The sequence below is a fragment of the Cherax quadricarinatus genome, chromosome 79, assembly GCF_038502225.1.
Source record: "Cherax quadricarinatus isolate ZL_2023a chromosome 79, ASM3850222v1, whole genome shotgun sequence".
Classification (NCBI taxonomy): domain Eukaryota; kingdom Metazoa; phylum Arthropoda; class Malacostraca; order Decapoda; family Parastacidae; genus Cherax; species Cherax quadricarinatus.
The window spans coordinates 18,759,448-18,774,773 of NC_091370.1; the positions used below are offsets into that span (position 1 = coordinate 18,759,448).

At 47.8% G+C, this 15,326-nt stretch overlaps 1 protein-coding gene across 8 annotated transcripts in view; it reads right to left on the reverse strand.

Moving 5' to 3' along the window:
• The window catches only part of LOC128702808 (myoferlin), a 138,323-nt gene that overhangs the window by 87,096 nt on the left and 35,901 nt on the right, over nucleotides 1–15,326 (reverse strand). Inside the window, exon 1 of one of the 8 annotated variants that reach the window (XM_070102012.1) lies at nucleotides 7,806–7,874. The exons of the other annotated variants lie outside the window; for them this stretch is intronic. The gene's annotated coding sequence lies outside the window, so the exon portion shown is untranslated. Of the gene's footprint in view, nucleotides 1–7,805; nucleotides 7,875–15,326 lie in introns of those variants that run through there. 8 annotated transcript variants of the gene reach the window in all.

The following is a 15,326-nucleotide window of genomic DNA, read 5'->3' on the forward strand; positions in this document are numbered from 1 at the left end:
ATGTTATCCTGACGCCAAATGACTTCGAACAGGCGATAAATGACATGCCCATGCACTCTGCCCCAGGGCCAGACTCATGGAACTCTGTGTTCATCAAGAACTGCAAGAAGCCCCTATCACGAGCCTTTTCCATCCTATGGAGAGGGAGCATGGACACGGGGGTCGTCCCACAGTTACTAAAAACAACAGACATAGCCCCACTCCACAAAGGGGGCAGTAAAGCAACAGCAAAGAACTACAGACCAATAGCACTAACATCCCATATCATAAAAATCTTTGAAAGGGTCCTAAGAAGCAAGATCACCACCCATCTAGAAACCCATCAGTTACACAACCCAGGGCAACTTGGGTTTAGAACAGGTCGCTCCTGTCTGTCTCAACTATTGGATCACTACGACAAGGTCCTAAATGCACTAGAAGACAAAAAGAATGCAGATGTAATGTGGAAAATTTTTTGATTTTCCGAAACTATAGTGCCTAATAGGTGTTTAATGTGTCTATATGGGTCAAAAATGTATTTGAAAATAAGAGTAGAACCAAGAGTTCCCTTTGCGCATGCGCGGATGTGCGGGGGGGAGAGAGGCGGATTGTTTTGAATGTGGTGAAGAAGCTGAGAAAGCATGGAACCACGAAATTGACATTCACGGCGGCCTAAGGATTAATATAGGCCTCATTTCATAATAAGAAGTGTCGTAACTGTTCCTGGTGGAGAGTGAGGGAACGTGATTTACGGGACCACGGTAATAGAGTGGTAAAAAGTGTGATGAGAGTAGGACCGGGTGGCAGGTGCACGGCCAGGGTGTGTCCAGGGGACATACCCGTGTGTTAATCCTCGCTCATCGGCCTCAGATGTTAATGGAGTAACCTCTAATTTGTATAATAGTTATGAGACGTTAAATCGTCTTGTGAATGGTAATGTAATCAGTGATAATAACATTGAGTTAAGAGAATGCGGGATGTGAAATAGAGCGCCTTGCTCCGAGTGAACGTGTGACTCTCGTACCGGGGATAATGGAGATTTATGGAATCACGACTTCTAACCGGGACAAACCGACGGATACCTCGTCCTGCCGGAATGAGAACCGTGTCGGTGTAGCAGGACATCGAAACTGAGATGGTGAATGGAAGAAATAAGGAGTATCAATCACCCACAGTTAAGTAACCCTTCTAGTTATAACAAACTTATGCTGGCCAGTTGTGTTATGTTGTAATTAGATAGGTTATGAGTGATCCAACTACATCAAGTGACCACCAGAGAACATCTGGTAAGTGGTGGGATTATGTATAAATGTTTTCCTTGATGGATGTATCCAGGTGTATCCTACCCCCCTCCCCTTCATTCAGCTAAACTAATATAATCTATACAGTCCACAATTAATTAGTAGCACCGTACTTGTGGGTGCTACCCAATCCATACTGGTCTCGGATAGATATGGATAAGATTGTGAGGTCGAGGGGACCACTTGGTGCGACCAGGGGTGGTTAAGTTTTCTCACATGTCTACACGGGGTGACTACGGTAAACAATATGATTGTCTCCCAATGAGATTACTGGTATGTATATAATGTTGAGGTACATACAGGTAAGCACCCTAGAAAATTTTCCATATGTAATATATACAGACTTTGCAAAAGCCTTCGACAAGTGTGACCATGGCGTAATAGCGCACAAAATGCGTGCTAAAGGAATAACAGGAAAAGTCGGTCGATGGATCTATAATTTCCTCACTAACAGAACACAGAGAGTAGTCGTCAACAGAGTAAAGTCCGAGGCAGCTACGGTGAAAAGCTCTGTTCCACAAGGCACAGTACTCGCTCCCATCTTGTTCCTCATCCTCATATCCGACATAGACAAGGATGTCAGCCACAGCACCGTGTCTTCCTTTGCAGATGACACCCGAATCTGCATGACAGTGTCTTCCATTGCAGACACTGCAAGGCTCCAGGCGGACATCAACCAAATCTTTCAGTGGGCTGCAGAAAACAATATGAAGTTCAACGATGAGAAATTTCAATTACTCAGATATGGTAAACATGAGGAAATTAAATCTTCATCAGAGTACAAAACAAATTCTGGCCACAAAATAGAGCGAAACACCAACGTCAAAGACCTGGGAGTGATCATGTCGGAGGATCTCACCTTCAAGGACCATAACATTGTATCAATCGCATCTGCTAGAAAAATGACAGGATGGATAATGAGAACCTTCAAAACTAGGGAGGCCAAGCCCATGATGACACTCTTCAGGTCACTTGTTCTATCTAGGCTGGAATATTGCTGCACACTAACAGCACCTTGCAAGGCAGGTGAAATTGCCGACCTAGAAAATGTACAGAGAACTTTCACGGCGCGCATAACGGAGATAAAACACCTCAATTACTGGGAGCGCTTGAGGTTCCTAAACCTGTATTCCCTGGAACGCAGGAGGGAGAGATACATGATTATATACACCTGGAAAATCCTAGAGGGACTAGTACCGAACTTGCACACGAAAATCACTCACTACGAAAGCAAAAGACTTGGCAGACGATGCACCATCCCCCCAATGAAAAGCAGGGGTGTCACTAGCACGTTAAGAGACCATACAATAAGTGTCAGGGGCCCGAGACTGTTCAACTGCCTCCCAGCACACATAAGGGGGATTACCAACAGACCCCTGGCAGTCTTCAAGCTGGCACTGGACAAGCACCTAAAGTCAGTTCCTGATCAGCCGGGCTGTGGCTCGTACGTTGGTTTGCGTGCAGCCAGCAGCAACAGCCTGGTAGATCAGGCTCTGATCCACCAGGAGGCCTGGTCACAGACCGGGCCGCGGGGGCGTTGACCCCCGGAACTCTCTCCAGGTAAACTCCAGGTACTAACTTAATAAAACTATTAGCAGACTCGACTACCAGCAGAGTAAGTCCGTCTGAGATCCCACTGTATATACCTGGAGACGCTGAGATAAGAACGCCACAGTGTAGAGTTGATTAATTACGTTAATTTGCGCATCCGTGATTGTATCTCAAGACTGCGACTTTTTTTATGCTTTCGCTGTGATTGTGTCGGAGTGTATCCCTCTTTCTCTCTCTCTCTCTCTCTCTCTCTCTCTCTCTCTCTCTCTCTCTCTCTCTCTCTCTCTCTCTCTCTCTCTCTCTCTCTCTCTCTCTCTCTCTCTGAGGACTTTGATACCAATCACAGCACTCTCTCAACAAAATATTCAAACACTGAAACAGAAAGTTTGGTTACTTTACAAAGTGAAAGGTTTAAAACCTTGGAGTGTCCATTATCAAAGCTCTCGTACATAACCACCAGCCACAACACCACCACTAACAACACCTTACATACTAGGTTTCACAGTCATCAACTATCATTATGAAACATCCATAAACTATGGTATGGTACTATGTGTGTATCGATAAAGCTCCACAGAGAGCGAAACATGACTTGATAAAGCTCTACACAGCAAAACATGATATGATAAAGCTCTACCCAGTGAAACATAACGTGACAAAGCTCTACACAGCGCAACGACACGATAAAGCTGTAAGAGCTGATCATGACGTGATAAAGCTCTACACAGAACGAAACATTCTCAGTAAAAGCTTCTAATAACAACAAACATGGCTGCCAACAGCCCATCCACCCCTCTCTTCCCCGGATTCAACCTACCAAGTAGTCTCACTGGTATGTCCAGCGATCCAGATACCCTAAAGTCATGCATCTCCACCTTAGTTATTGAAAATATACAACTTTCATCTTAGGTGGTCTGGTGGCTAAAACTCCCGCTTCACACACGGAGGGCCCGGGTTCGATTCCCGGCGGGTGGAAATTCCGACACGTTTCCTTACACCTATTGTCCTGTTCACCTAGCAGCAAATAGGTACCTGGGTGTTAGTCGACTGGTGTGGGTCGCATCCTGGGGGACAAGATTAAGGACCCCAATGGAAATAAGTTAGACAGTCCTCGATGACGCACTGACTTTCTTGGGTTATCCTGGGTGGCTAACCCTCCGGGGTTAAAAATCCGAACGAAATCTTATCTTATCTTATCTTATCTAACTGCAGTTCTCCTGAATCAAGGAATCTTTTGAAGGACTGACCACCTCAAAACTACTGCAGCTCTGCTGGAAGGTGACCGTTGAAGTTACCGTAGCTGATGAACCTTTAATGGATTGTCTTATTGAATTCTCCCAGCTCAGGCTGACACTACTGAAGTCTCCCAGCTCAGGCTGGCACTACTGAAGTCTCCCAGCTCAGGCTGGCACTACTGAAGTCTCCCAGCTCAGGCTGACACTACTGAAGTCTCCCAGCTCAAGCTGACACTACTGAAGTCTCCCAGCTCAGGCTGACACTACTGAAATCTCCCAGCTCAGGCTGACACTACTGAAGTCTCCCAGGTCAGGCTTGCACTACTGAAGTCTCCCAGCTCAGCCTTGCACTACTGAAGTCTCCCAGCTCAGGCTTGCACTACTGAAGTATCCCAGCTCAGGCTGGCGCTACTGAAGTCTCCCAGCTCAGTCTGGCACTACTGAAGTCTCCCAGCTCAGTCTGGCAAGTCTCCCAGCTCAGGCTTGCACTACTGAAGTCTCCCAGCTCAGGCTGACACTACTGAAGTCTCCCAGCTCAGTCTGGCACTACTGAAGTCTCCGAGGTCAGGCTGACACTACTGAAGTCTCCCTGCTCAGGCTGGCGCTACTGAATTCTCCCAGCTCAGGCTGGCGCTACTGAAGTCTCCCAGCTCAGTCTGGCACTACTGAAGTCTCCCAACTCAGGCTGGCACTACTGAAGTCTCCCAACTCAGGCTGACACTACTGAAGTCTCCTAGCTCAGGCTGGAACTACTGAAGTCTCCCAGCTCAGGCTGACACTACTGAAGTCTCCCAGCTCAGGCTGGCGCTACTGAAGTCTCCCAGCTCAGGCTGGCGCTACTGAAGTCTCCCAGCTCAGGCTGGCACTACTGAAGTCTCCCAGCTCAGGCTGGCACTACTGAAGTCTCCCAGCTCAGGCTGGCACTACTGAAGTCTCCCAGCTCAGGCTGGTACTACTGAAGTCTCCCAGCTCAGGCTGGCACTACTGAAGTCTCCCAGCTCAGGCTGGTACTACTGAAGTCTCCCAGCTCAGTCTGGCGCTACTGAAGTCTCCCAGCTCAGGCTGGCACTACTGAAGTCTCCCAACTCAGGCTGACACTATTGGTCTCCTAGCTCAGGCTGGCACTACTGAAGTCTCCCAACTCAGGCTGACACTACTGGTCTCCTAGCTCAGGCTGGCACTACTGAAGTCTCCCAGCTCAGGCTGGCACTACTGAAGTCTCCCAGCTCAGTCTGGCAAGTCTCCCAGCTCAGGCTGGCGCTACTGAAGTCTCCCAGCTCAGGCTGGCGCTACTGAAGTCTCCCAGCTCAGTCTGGCACTACTGAAGTTTCCCAGCTCTGGCTGGCACTACTGAAGTCTCCCAACTCAGGCTGACACTACTGAAGTCTCCTAGCTCAGGCTGGCACTACTGAAGTCTCCCAGCTCAGGCTGGTACTACTGAAGTCTCCCAGCTCAGGCTGGCACTACTGAAGTCTCCCAGCTCAGGCTGACACTACTGAAATCTCCCAGCTCAGTCTGGCACAACTGAAGTCTCCCAGCTCAGGCTGGCACTACTGAAGTCTCCCAGCTCAGGCTGGCACTACTGAAGTCTCCCAGCTCAGGCTGGCACTACTGAAGTCTCCAAGCTCAGGCTGGCACTACTGAAGTCTCCCAGCTCAGGCTGGCACTACTGAAGTCTCCCAGCTCAGGCTGACACTACTGAAATTTCCCAGCTCAGTCTGGCACAACTGAAGTCTCCCAGCCCAGGCTGGCACTACTGAAGTCTCCCAGCTCAGGCTGGCACTACTGAAGTCTCCCAGCTCAGTCTGGCACAACTGAAGTCTCCCAGCTCAGGCTGGCACTACTGAAGTCTCCCAGCTCAGGCTGGCACTACTGGTCTCCCAGCTCAGGCTGGCACAACTGAAGTCTCCCAGCTCAGGCTGGCACTACTGAAGTCTCCCAGCTCAGGCTGGTACTACTGAAGTCTCCCAGCTCAGGCTGGCACTACTGAAGTCTCCCAGCTCAGGCTGGCACTACTGAAGTCTCCCAGCTCAGGCTGGCACTAATGAAGTCTCCCAGCTCAGGCTGGCACTACTGAAGTCTCCCAGCTCAGGCTGGCACTAATGAAGTCTCCCAGCTCAGGCTGGCACTACTGAAGTCTCCCAGCAGGCTGGCACTATGGAAGCTCCCCAGACTACACTACTGAAGTCTCCCAGCTCAGGCTGACACTACTGAAGTCTCCCAGCTCAGGCTGACACTACTGAAGTCTCCCAGCTCAGGCTGACACTACTGAAGTCTCCCAGCTCAGGCTGACACTACTGAAGTCTCCCAGCTCAGGCTGACACTACTGAAGTCTCCCAGCTCAGGCTGACACTACTGAAGTCTCCCAGCTCAGGCTGACACTACTGAAGTCTCCCAGCTCAGGCTGACACTACTGAAGTCTCCCAGCTCAGGCTGACACATTTCAACACCATGTATGTGACCCTCCTGTGTGATGGAATATGACAGGAAAACATAACTAGCCTTTGTTTTTGTTTTTTCTTATTCGCCGGAATTCTCCCGGCCCGGGTCTTTTCCAAGTAGTGGTGACCCGGCCTTGGCTTCCTATCTGGGGAGTGTCTCGAGACTTAAGTCTCCCATGGGAGGAGGTACAAGCACCCCCTCATCTAAGGGACCAACTGTCCCCAGGCCTAGCCACATTCCCCGCCCTCACGGGGCTCGTAGGGAGAAGCTAGGCCTCTGGTCTGCCATCTGCCCCGCCCTAAAAGGGCTCGTGGGGATGGCAGTCTTATGAGCTGCAGGTGGTAGCAAGCAAGGCATTGTCAGCCTGTCCACAGTAATCTCGCCAGAACTTTGTTTAACACACTGTTGTGTTCCCCACAGTGTAACTCAGGCAGAATATTGTAAGCACACTACTGGTGTTCACAGTGTAACTATCATGCACAACATTGGTAACAGTTCACACTACTGGGGTTCCCACAGTGTAACTATCATACATAACATTGTAACAGCAACACTTACTGGTGTTCCCAACAGTAACTCCTAGGCAGAACATTGTCAGCTGTACTCGGTGTTCCCACAGTGTAACTATCATACACAACATTGTAACAGCACACTACTGGTGTTCCCACAGTGTAACTATCATACATAACATTGTAATAGCACACTACTGGTGTTCCCACAGTGTAACTCTCAGGCAGAACATTGTAACAGCACACTACTGGTGTTCCCACAGTGTAACTATCATACACAACATTGTAACAGCACACTACTGGTGTTCCCACAGTGTAACTATCATACATAACATTGTAACAGCACACTACTGGTGTTCCCACAGTGTAACTCTCAGGCAGAACATTGTAACAGCACACTACTGGTGTTCCCACAGTGTAACTATCATACACAACATTGTAACAGCACACTACTGGTGTTCCCACAGTGTAACTACTACATACATTGTAACAAGTTACACTACTGGTGTTCCCACAGTGTGGCTATCATACAGGCAACATTGTAACAGCACACTACTGGTGTTCCCACAGTGTAACATCATACACACAACATTGTCTAATGCAACTATCATACACAACATTGTAACAGCACACTACTGGTGTTCCCACAGTGTAACTATCATACACAACATTGTAACAGCACACTACTTGTGTTCCCACAGTGTAACTATCATACACAACAGTGTAACAGCACATTGTTGGTGTATCCAATTTTGCTAACTAAAAAACAGTTTTTGTGTTACTTCTACCTGCTGATCTTATGTAGAGAAAAGGTGATACAGTAAAGGATTGTACAGTGCCACAACCACACCTTATTGTAGTTCCAGCATCACTCCTACAGTGTATAGTGCCACCACCGCTCCTTGCTACATAATTTCAGAGTGCCATTCGTAGAATTTCTACAGCTGTGCAGGATTTCCTGTCAATGAACTTGGTGTCTTCAGGAAAACAGGAGAGAGAGAGAGAGAGAGAGAGAGAGAGAGAGAGAGAGAGAGAGAGAGAGAGAGAGAGAGAGAGAGAGAGAGAGAGAGAGAGAGAGAGAGAGAGAGAGAGAGAGAGAGAGAGAGAGAGAGAGAGAGAGAGAGAGAGAGAGAGAGAGAGAGAGAGAGAGAGAGAGAGAGAGAGAGCGAGAGCGAGAGCGAGAGAGAGAGAGAGAGAGAGAGAGAGAGAGAGAGAGAGAGAGAGAGAGAGAGAGAGAGAGAGAGAGAGAGAGAGAGAGAGAGAGAGAGAGAGAGAGAGAGGTAATTGGCCAGCCCTTTGTGTGGTAGCACTGGACATTGCTGGCGCTTTCGACCGGGTGTGGCACCAGGGCCTCTTAGCAAAACTTCAAGCACTGGGAATTGCAGGCTCTACGCTATGTCTCCTCAGTGATTACCTTCATGGTAGATCTCTAAGTGTAGTCCTCAATGGAACGGAATCAGCAAGGCATCCTATTGGGGCAAGCGTTCCACAAGGAAGTGTGCTGGGTCCACTGTTATGGAATGTCTACTTCAACGACCTTCTTCATCTCATCCCAGAATCACATGCATATGCAGACGACTGTACACTGACATTCACTTATCCAAGAGAAGAAATGCCAGGTGCTCTAAGCTACATCAATCACCAGCTGAGAGCTATATCAGCTTGGGGAAATAGATGGCAAGTAACATTTGCACCTGAGAAAACGCAAATGATGATCGTCTCTAGGCACCATGATGGTAATGCTGGTGCAGTAGTAAGGATGAATGGGACGATGTTGGCACCTGGAGAAGAAGTTGATATCCTTGGGGTGAAATTTGACTCCAAACTAACCATGAAGAACCATGTTGTAAATCTTGCAAACAAGGCAGCCAGGAAGTTTACAGCACATCGCCGTATCTCGCATCTATTTGACAGTAGGGGTTGCAAGATCCTGTACGAGGCACAAGTACGCTCACACCTTGAGTATGCTCCACTTTCTTGGTTTGCCTGCCCCCCCCCTCTCATCTGCGACTGCTTGACAGAGTAGAGAACAGAGCAAGACGTCTCATCTCTCGCCTGGACCCATCCTGGATAGATCTGTCATTTCAGCAGAGCCTTCAACATAGGAGGGATGTGGGTGGCCTTACTGTTATGTACAAGGACAATATTGTCAAAATACCACACTTGGATCCACTTCGAGGACAGCGTGAAACAAGCTTTTATGCCACAAGACGGGCAGAAAGCAGCAACTTCACTCTGGCTGTACCCTTCTCCAGAACATCACTCCATCTGAGATCATACATACCCAGGATGACTCGAGTATGGAACACATTCGTACAGCATAATGATGTCAACGAGATAACGTCAGTTGATCAAATGAAAATGCTGGCCCACAGATGGCTCCAACTTCATCCTGTTCCCTACTTGTATGTCTCATAACAATAAAAATGCTTTCAAATGAGCTGATGTAGGTAATAGCTCTTAGCTTGCCAATAAAGTTAGGAATCCTTAACCTGTAAATAGCTGTCAATAAAGCTAGGGATCCTTAACCTTGTCAAACCCTGTGTAGAGAGAGAGAGAGAGAGAGAGAGAGAGAGAGAGAGAGAGAGATTACGTTTGGAACAGCCATGGTGTCAAAGTAACATTTTTCACAAAATACCGTGATGCTCTCTTGTTTGCTCTCAACCCTACTCGCTAGCAATAACATTGATTTTCCTTTGGCTTTACCTGTCATGATAATACTAATAATATAAACAAGTGTATGGACTAGTATTCAACACAAGAAACTTAAAGCGCCAGGATGTAAGCATTTATATTAGTGCTTATCTTCAGTTCTGGTAAATTTCTCACTAACAGGAAGTGACAATCACTCCTTCCCGTCAACATAATCTTGAGTCGCCATAAATTTTTTTTGATAGTTAATAAGACACAAAGGAGACTCTAGAACAACCATCCTATGAATTTTATTATGCCTGATCAATGGTTCTCAACGTGGGGGGTCGCTGACCCCACCAAGGGGTCCGCGAAGAGTTTGTGAATTATAGGACTCCAGAAAATTTTCCTACACTTAGTGGATGAGCCGAGACAAACATAATCATTGATGTTGACATTCCTAATCACCTGGAAATGATGTTCCTCAAGCTATGTAAGAACCTAAGTACCTCTGTACTAGCAAGCGCAATGTACAGACCACAGTGGAGCAAGTAGACTTCATTGACTCAACTCATCTCAGAATACCATGCCTATGCAGATGACTTGACTCTGAGAGGAGAGGAAATGCCAGCTGCTCTCAGTCACACCAGTTACCAACTTCATCCCGTTTCTTATTTGTTTTTCATAACAATAAAAAGGTTTTCCAATGAGTTGTGATACGTAGCAACTCTTAGCTTGTAAGTACAGTTAGGCATTCTTAATCTAGCCCTGTAGAGACCCTTGTACAGAGAGAGAGAGAGAGAGAGAGAGAGAGAGAGAGAGAGAGAGAGAGAGAGAGAGAGAGAGAGAGAGAGAGAGAGAGAGAGAGAGAGAGAGAGAGAGAGAGAGAGAGAGAGAGAGAGAGAGAGAGAGAGAGAGAGAGAGAGAGAGAGAGAGAGAGAGATGGAGAGAGAGTGAGTTTACAGGTGAAGGAGTCAAGGTGGAAGGAAGAGAATAATTACCTCAGCTCTCAGAGCCTCCTTCAATGTGTGGTCTGGTGCACCACCATGCATGCCTGTGTAGTCACTAGTTGTACTCACCTAGTTGTGGTTGCAGGGGTCGCTTCACAGCTCCTGGCCAGCTCCATGAGCTTTATCATACCTCTTCTTAAAGCTATGTGTGGATCCTGCCTCCACTACATCGCTTCCCAGACTATTCCACTTCCTGACAACTCTGTGACTGAAGAAATACTTCCTAACATCCCTGTGATCCCTGTGACCCCTTGTTGCTGTGTTCCATCTCTGGAGCATTCTGTCTGTCCACCTTGTCGATTCCTCTCAGTATTTTATATGTCGTTATCATATCCCCCCTATCTCTCCTGTCTTCCAGTGTCGTCAGGCCGATTTCCCTTAACCTCTCCTCGTAGGACATACCCTTTAGCTCCGGGACTAGTCTTGTTTCAAACCTTTGTATTTTCTCTAGTTTCCTTAACTGCTTGGCTAGGTGTGGGTTCCAAACTGGTGATGCATACTCCAATATGGGCCTAACGTACAGTGTACAGGGTCCTGAACGATTCCTTATTAAGATGTCGGAATGCTGTTCTTAAGTTTGCTAGGCGCCCATATGCTGCAGCAGTTATTTGGTTGATGTGCGCCTCAGAAGATGTTTCCGGTGTTATACTCACCCTATGATCTTTTTCCTTGAGTGAGGTTTGTAGTCTCTGGGCCCCCTAGACTGTACTCCGTCTACTTCCCCAATCTTCATAACTTTGCACTTGGTGGGGTTGAACTCCAGGAGCCAGTTGCTGGACCAGGCCTGCACTCTGTCCAGATCTCTTTGTAGTTCTGCCTGGTCCTCGTCCGATTGCATTCTTCTCATCAACTTCACATCATCTGCAAACAGGAACACTTCGGAGTCTATTCCTTCCGTCATGTCATTCACAAATACCAGAAACAGCAACGGTCCTAAGACTGATCCCTGTAGCACCCCGTTCGTTACAGGCGCCCACTCTGACACCTCGCCAAGTACCATGAATCGCTGTTGTCTTCCTGACAGGCATTCCCTGATCCATTGCAGTGCCTTCCCTGTTATCCCTGCCTGGTCCTCTAGTTTTTGTACTAATCTCTTGAGTGGAACTGTGTCAAATGCCTTCTTGCAGTCCAAGAAAATGCAATCTACCCACCCCTCTCTCTCTCTTGTCTTACTGCTGTCACCATGTCATAGAACTCCAGTGTGTGTGTGTGTACTCACCTAGTTGTACTCACCTAGTTGAGGTTGCAGGGGTCGAGTCCAAGCTCCTGGCCCCGCCTCTTCACTGGTCGCCACTAGGTCACTCTCCCTGAACCATGAGCTTTATCGTACCTCTGCTTAAAGCTATGTACAGATTCTGCCTCCACTACATCTCTTCCCAAACTATTCCACTTCCTGACTACTCTGTGGCTGAAGAAATGCTTCCTAACATCCCTGTGATTCATCTGTGTCTTCAGCTTCCAACTGTGTCCCCTTGTTGCTGTGTCCAGTCTCTGGAACATCCTGTCTTTGTCCACCTTGTTAATTCCTCTCAGTATTTTGTAAGTCGTTATCATGTCCCCCCTATCTCTCTTGTCCTCCAGTGTCGTCAGGTTGATTTCCCTTAACCTCTCCTCGTAGGACATACCTTTTAGCTCTGGGACTAGTCTTGTGGCAAACCTTTGCACTTTCTCTAGTTTCTTTACATGCTTGGCTAGGTGTGGGTTCCAAACTGGTGCCGCATACTCCAATATGGGCCTAAAGTACACGGTGTACAGGCTCCTGAACAACTCCTTATTAAGATGTCGGAATGCTGTTCTGAGGTTTGCTAGGCGCCCATATGCTGCAGCAGTTATTTGGTTGATGTGCGCTTCAGGAGATGTGCCTGGTGTTATACTCACCCCAAGATCTTTTTCCTTGAGTGAGGTTTGTAGTCTCTGGCCCCCTAGACTGTACTCCGTCTGCGGTCTTCTTTGCCCTTCCCCAATCTTCATGACTTTGCACTTGGTGGGATTGAACTCCAGGAGCCAATTGCTGGACCAGGTCTGCAGCCTGTCCAGATCCCTTTGTAGTTCTGCCTGGTCTTCGATCGAATGAATTCTTCTCATCAACTTCACGTCATCTGCAAACAGTGACACCTCAGAGTTTATTCCTTCTGTCATGTCGTTCACAAATACCAGAAACAGCACTGGTCCTAGGACTGACCCCTGTGAAACCCCGCTGGTCACAGGTGCCCACTCTGACACCTCGCCACGTACCATTACTCGCTGCTGTCTTCCTGACAAATATTCCCTGATCCATCGTAGTGCCTTCCCTGTTATCCCTGCTTGGTCCTCCAGTTTTTGCACTAATCTCTTGTGTGGTACTGTGTCAAACGCCTTCTTGCAGTCCAAGAAAATGCAATCCACCCACCCCTCTCTTTCTTGTCTTACTGCTGTTACCTTGTCATAGAACTCCAGTAGGTTTGTGACACAGGATTTCCCGTCCCTGAAACCATGTTGGCTGCTGTTGATGAGATCATTCCTTTCTAGGTGTCCCACCACTCTTCTCCTGACAATCTTCTCCATGACTTTGCATACTATACATGTCAGTGACACTGGTCTGTAGTTTAGTGCTTCATGTCTGTCTCCTTTTTTAAAGATTGGGACTACATTTGCTGTCTTCCATGCCTCAGGCAATCTCCCTGTTTCGATAGATGTATTGAATATTGTTGTTAAGGGTACACATAGTGCCTCTGCTCCCTCTCTCAGGACCCATGGAGAGATGTTATCTGGCCCCATTGCCTTTGAGGTATCTAGCTCACTCAGGAGCCTCTTCACTTCTTCCTCGGTTGTGTGTACTGTGTCCAGCACCTGGTGATGTGCCACACCTCTCCGTCCCTCTTTAGCTCCTTCTGTCTCCTCTGTGAACACTTCTTTGAATCTCTTGTTGAGTTCCTCACATACTTCACGGTCATTTCTTGTTGTCTCTCCTCCTTCCTTCCTTAGCCTGATTACCTGGTCCTTGACTGTTGTTTTCCTCCTGATGTGGCTGTATAACAGCTTTGGGTCAGATTTGGCTTTCGCTGCTATGTCGTTTTCATATTGTCATTGGGCCTCCCTTCTTATCTGTGCATATTCGTTTCTGGCTCCACGACTGCTCTCCTTATTCTCCTGGGTCCTTTGCCTTCTATATTTCTTCAATTCCCTAGCACACTTGGTTTTTGCCTCCTTGCACCTTTGGGCGAACCATGGGCTCATCCTGGCTTTTTCATTATTCCTGTTTCCCTTGGGTACAAACCTCTCTTCAGCCTCCTTGCACATTGTTGCTACATATTCCATCATCTCATTAACTGGCTTCCCTGCCAGTTCTCTGTCCCACTGAACCTCGTTCAGGAAGTTCCTCATTCCCGTGTAGTCCCCTTTCCTGTAGTTTGGTTTCATTTGTCCTGGCCTTCCTGCTTCCCCCTCCACTTGTAGCTCTACTGTGTATTCGAAGCTCAAAACCACATGATCGCTTGCCCCAAGGGGTCTTTCATATGTGATGTCCTCAATATCTGCACTGCTCAAGGTGAATACTAAGTCCAGTCTTGCTGGTTCATCCTCTCCTCTCTCTCTTGTAGTGTCCCTTACGTGTTGGTACATGAAGTTTTCCAGTACCACCTCCATCATCTTAGCCCTCCATGTATCTTGGCCCCATGTGGCTCCAAGTTCTCCCAGTCGTTCTCCTTGTGGTTAAAGTCGCCCATGATCAGGAGCATTGCCCTGCATGCATGAGCTCTTCTGGCCACTGCAGCCAGTGTGTCAACCATCGCTCTATTGCTCTCGTCATACTCATGCCCTGGTCTCCTGCTGTTCTGTGGTGGGTTATGCATCACTGCAATTACCACCATGGGACCTCCAGAGTGAAGCATTCCCGCTATGTAATCACTTTCTTCTCCGCTGTCTCCTCTCTCTAGCTCATCAAAATTCCATCGGTGTTTGATCAGCAGTGCTACTCCTCCACCCCCCCTGCTCCTTCTGTCTTTCCTCAGGATCTGGTATCCCGTTGGGAATTTGGCATCTGTTATCATACCTGTAAGCTTGGTTTCTGTGAGCGCTATGATGTCCGGTGATGTCTCTTTGACTCTTTCGTGCCACTCCTCCCACTTGTTTGTTATTCCATCAGCGTTTGTGTACCATACTTTCAGTTTCCTTTCCAATACTGTGGTTTGGGGGGCCTGTGGGGTGGGAGACCTGGTAGCATACTGTGGGATTCTATGGTTGGGGGTTGGGTGGAAGCTGTGGGTATGGATTGTAGTGTGTGTTGGGATGGTGTGATAGGTTGTGGGGTTCTGAGGATAGTTGTGTGTGTGCTTGCCCTTGCTTCTCTGTTCTGCTCTGACTGACCTCTGCTGGTTCCATCCTTGTTTCCTTTCCTAGCTCCTTTCGCTTTTTTGTCCTCTCCCTCAGCTGCTATCTCTCTGTGTTCTGTCTCTGTCTAGGAACACCTTCTTGAACTCTTCCAAGTTTTTCAGCCGTGGTTTCTCTTGGACGATCCTGTTCCTCACTGTTTCTGTCCTGAGAATCAGCTTGATCGGTCGGTTTCTCCCCTTCAGGTACCCCCCTATTCGCTGAAAATTTACAATCTCGTCCATGTCTTCTCCCCCTATTTCCGAGATGATTTTCCCAATCTCCTTTCTTTCTTCCTGCCGTCTTTCAGTGTGTGTCCTT